Genomic DNA, 4,999 nt, shown 5'->3' on the forward strand with positions numbered 1-4,999 from the left:
AAAAAAAAAAAAAAAAAAAATCCTCAGATGCTCAAGTCCCTCTTATAAAATGGTATAGTGATGCATAAAACCTATGCACATCCTCCCATATACTTTAAGTCATCTCTAGATTACTTAATACAATATAAATGCTATGTAGTTATTAAACTGTATTTTCATTTGTATTATTTTTATTGTTATATTATTTTTTATTGTCCCCCCTGAATATTTTTGATCCAAGGTTGGTTGAATCTGTGGATGTGTAACTCAAGGATAAGGAGGACCAACTGTAGTTGTCAGCCAGATGGACAGCCTGAGGAAGCTCAGGGTAATTTAATGCTGTGTTTATATATTCATTTGTTGGCATCTCCAAAACCAGTCACAAATAAAACATCCATGACCCTTCAGTAACAAATGTAATATCCACAATACAATTCTACAATAGATGGTTTTCTTTTTTTAAAAACTAGATTTCTATTACAAGTATCAGTCCAAATTCCAGGATGCTACCAGCACTGATTATACTGCAGGAATTAGGCACATTTAATTAAATATACTCAGAAGGTATGCAGCAGCTACTAAATCCTACTATAAATTTTTTTTCCTCTTTTTGATATAGGGTCTCACTCTATCACCCAGGCTGGAGTGCAGTGGCACAATCATAGCTCACTGCAGCCTGAAACTCCTGAGCTCAAGCGATCCTTCTGCCTCAGCCTCTAGGAGTAGCTAAGACTACAGGCATGCGCCACTGCACCCATCTAATTTTTATTTTTGTAGAGAGAGGGGCTCACTGTGTTGCCCAGGCTGGTCTCCAATTCTTGGCCTTAAGTGATCCTCCCGCCTCGGTATCCCAAATTGCTGGGATGAGCCACCACATCCAGCGCCTATTATAAATTCCTATGAAAAGCAAAACTACAGCAACATGAGAATCTTCCATATTTGTTTCCCAAAGTTGTCACATCAAATCACCTTGGATGCTTGTTGAAAATAGAAATTTCTGGCAACCACCTTAGACATACTAATTTAGAATACCATACCTATAGATTCTTTAACTTCGTAGAACTGTAACAGAAACACCTCATAATTTAACATATTTTAATAAAATCATTTCAAAAACCTGTTTTTAGACCATTTCCTTCCACTAATAAGATTATTAAATATTCCAGTAATACAGAGTTGAACACATCTATAATCCCAGGTTAAAAAGAGAAAAATAAAAATTCACAGATAACTCAGTCACAAATCAAAAATATGGAATTTTAAACACTTACAAAGTGTCTTGGCTATCAGATCTTTAGTTTCATGATTCACTGGTGGCTTGAACAGGGAATTTTAAGTTCCACAAATTAACATGAAGTACAACGGTATTTTCTAATCCATGCTTTATTAGCTCCTATTGCATTCTAAGACTTTCTCTGAAAGAAGTAAAATAAAATAATCCTAATAAAAATTGTGAAATTGCAAAAATTCACCCCACTCAGCTGAGAAATGCAACTGAGCAAGGTATCACTTTTAAACTCAGCAGACATTAGTATTCTAGTACAGACTATCCCTTTCCAATTAAAACATGCCTAATTGAAACACTTTGATTCAATCGTGTTAAGAGCTGCCCAAAAATATTTTCAGTCAGCAGTGGGCATTTGCAGATAATTCACAGAACAATGCCTCACTATCACCCTGCCCCTAAACCTGACTTTCACTATAATTAGGTTTCCCATATATGTGTATATAGCTTCTGTAAAACAAAGACATAAAATTTAGTTACTGTGTTCCACTTCTAGGCATATGCCAGAGAGCAATGAAAACACGTCTACACAAAAATCTGCACATGAATGTTCACAGAAGCATTATACATAACAACAAAAAAGTGGAAATAATTACACATTAACTGAATAGATTTTTAAAGTGTAGTATATCCATACGATGGAATATAATGTGCCATAAAAAAGGAATGAAATACAGATACATGCTACATCACGGATGAACTCTGAAAACATTACACTAAGAAGCCAGTTACAAAAGACCACATATTATATGATTCCAGTTATGTGAAATGTCCAGAATAGGTAAATTTTTACAGACAGAAAGTAGATCAGGGGTTGTGAGGCGGGTTATTTGGAGGGACTGGGAATGAAGAATGATTGCTGATGGGTATAGGGTTTCTTCTGGGGTGAGGAAAACTGTGGTAGTGGGGGCTACACAACCCTGTGAATATACTGAAAACCATTAAATTGTACAATTGGTGAGTTGTGTGGTATGCTAATTATATTTCAATAAAGCTGTTAAAAAATCAGCTACTCTGATTCTTTTTTGGTTCATAAGCCTGATGATTGAGTTTTCACACTAATGTGTGAGATGTGCCTCCCTCAAATCTTGTTACCTTATCATCGCATTACCATCCAACAAGAAAAACAGAAAAAAGTCAGTTACTCTAAAAATAGCCCTCCCATAATATATATTAAACAAGACCTCTTGTTGACCATTTATTTGGAGTAAGATATAAATCAAAATCATGTCTGAAAAATAATGATAAAAGCAGAATGGAACTACTAAGTAGTGTTTAAAACTGTCTTGAGCAAGATCTCATCTCAAAAAAAAAGACTTTGTATGTTTTGTATGTCTAAAATATATAAGAAAAATATATTTCAAAAATGACTTGCAAATAACCTGTCCTAAAAGCTTAGTGTGTATGACATTTGATAAATGTTGATTAAATGATACACTAGTGAACACACCTTTCCGTTTTTTACAAAACTGATCAGACTGAACCGTACACATCCTTCAACGGAATTCAACTACTGGTTACTCCTCCACATAAGAAAATGTGCCATTTTTAAAAAATACAGAATATTATCTGACCATTCAGAGTAAAAGGATTTTCAAAACCCTTAACTGCCTATTACCAAATGAAAATTTCATAATGGCTTCAAGTACCAGTAGTTCCCAACCTACACAATCACTTGCTTAATTTTCTGGGGGATTAAAAAAAAAAGTTTTCTGAAGGGCGTGGCAACTCATCCAAGGTCACGCCAAGTCAGGGCAGACGGCAACACGCTGGTTTAGGCCAAACCTCCAGAGGAAACCTTACCAACAATTTCGCAAAAAAAATTTTGTTTTACATCGTAAAGAAAAATGACGGGGGATGGAATGTCAGCTTGAACTAAAACTTCTAAACAGAAACGGTGAGACAGCTACTTTGGATAAACAAACACTTGTGCAGGGAGTGGCTAACACTCAACAAAGCTATCAGTCAACACCGTGTGAACAACTGCCCAGGTCTGTGCGATTTTCAACCCCAGGCTGGAGCCTCAACTCTAAGCCCAGCCCTCCCTCCTAGTCAGTTAAGGCAAGAAACCTGGGATCGCCTTAGAATGTTGAGAGGAAAAAAACAAAAGGAAAAAACGACTTAGTGTCAACTGGATTGCCTCCAAAGGTAAGAGGGTAGGTTTTTGTGGAGGAAAAAAAAAAAGTGTCAGCACAGCAGTGAATTAAGGCCGTGAAACTTAAGATTTCTAACAATCTGTGAGAAGAAACGACTAGACTGGCAAAGCTAATCTGTAATCATTCCAAGTGAATCGCATGAAACCCTTTTCCTCGACCAAAGAGAAGTCCACGTTCCCCAGTCTAGCCCTAAAAACGGGCCCGAGTTTTCCATGTGCAGCTATTTGTGGGGAAGAACGGCAGTGTGGAGCAAGAGCCGAGTTCCTACGCCGCAGGCAGCCCACACAGGGAGAAGCCCAGCGAAAGCGCCCCCGGTGCGACCACGCGGGACAAGTATAATGAAATGGACTCCTTAAACTTAGAGAAGCCTCGGGCGAAGGAGCGCCGGTACACACACACACACACACACACACACTCACTCACGCGTTGTAGGAACCCCTGGCGAGTCAGTGGCTCGATACAGTCTCTGGACACCTTTCTACCCAGGTGCAAACCGCCTCCTCACCCAGCTCTGTCTGCGCGGAGCCCCACTCCCCTCACCTGGCCCTGGCCCCTGCCCCAGAAGAGATGAAAGAGGCGGCGGCGGCAGTTGCTTCCAACCGGGTCCCCCAGCGGCGGTGGCTGCTTCGACCCGCAGCCCTAATCTACCGCCGCCGCCATGTTGGAGGGTGAGGTCACCCCCGGCGTGCCTCCGTCACGCCGGCGTCGGGGCGGGCCTGAGGCGCCGAGGAGCGCCGGAAGTGGGCGGCTCGAATATCCGGAGCGGAAGCACAGACCACAGAGTGCTGGAGGTCTCTTCGCGCAGACTTGACCTGAAGAGCCGATTCCTTTCTGCCCGCTCTTCCCGAGAGTCGCTCAAATCTATGATTCCTGGGATTGCGGAAGTTCCCTCTTCCTAAATCATTTCCTGAGAAAAGGAGGTGGGATACTGGCGAGCCAATCCCTGTGTGGGGAGAGAGGGTGGCGATTCCGCGAGGAGAAGCACTGCTGCATCCACGGAATGTGTTCATTTCTACGAACATGTATCGATGGTGTGCATGGAGCGGATCAAATAAGGGTCAAGAAAATCAATAGAGCTGCGGAGTCGCAGCCACTTGTCGGGGAAGATGGTCCCGGAAGGTTGGGAAGAAGTTCTAGGAGATGGGCTGGGATAGGGAGGTCGTTCTAGGCGGGGGACGCTGCCTGAACAGAGGCGCTGTGGCTACGAGGAACTCTTACTGTAGCATTCCGGTTTCGTTAACAGCATCTAGCACAATGTCTGGCATAAACGTAGTTTGTGCTAATGGATGTTTGTTTACCTGAATCCAAGAGTTCTTCAGAGCTACAGTCCACGGCCTGTTAGGGCCCGGGCCGCAGAGCTCTGTCGCGCTGCCTCCCCACCCCACCCCACCCTACCCCCGTGGATAATTGTCTTCCATGAAACTCAGGAACTGGGGTGAGGGTGGGGGCCGCCGGCCGGCGAGCGCAGGTTGAGCTTTGCCGCTGCCCATCGCTGGCATCGCAGCCTGACCTCCGCCTCTCCTCGTTTCCGCTCCTCCTGCCCCCGCCCTCCTGGAAAAATTGTCTTTCAGGAAACCGG

General features: G+C 42.7%; 1 protein-coding gene across 1 annotated transcript in view; it reads right to left on the reverse strand.

Moving 5' to 3' along the window:
* The window catches only part of BCL2L13 (BCL2-like 13 (apoptosis facilitator)), a 144,347-nt gene extending 140,219 nt beyond the window's left edge, over nt 1-4,128 (reverse strand). Inside the window, exon 1 of the mRNA XM_012651029.1 lies at nt 3,961-4,128. The gene's annotated coding sequence lies outside the window, so the exon portion shown is untranslated. The remainder of the gene's footprint in view (nt 1-3,960) is intronic.
* Between the last annotated feature and the right edge of the window lie 871 nt (nt 4,129-4,999).

The sequence above is a fragment of the Propithecus coquereli genome, unplaced genomic scaffold (assembly GCF_000956105.1).
Source record: "Propithecus coquereli isolate 6110/MARCELLA unplaced genomic scaffold, Pcoq_1.0 Scaffold346, whole genome shotgun sequence".
NCBI lineage: Eukaryota > Metazoa > Chordata > Mammalia > Primates > Indriidae > Propithecus > Propithecus coquereli.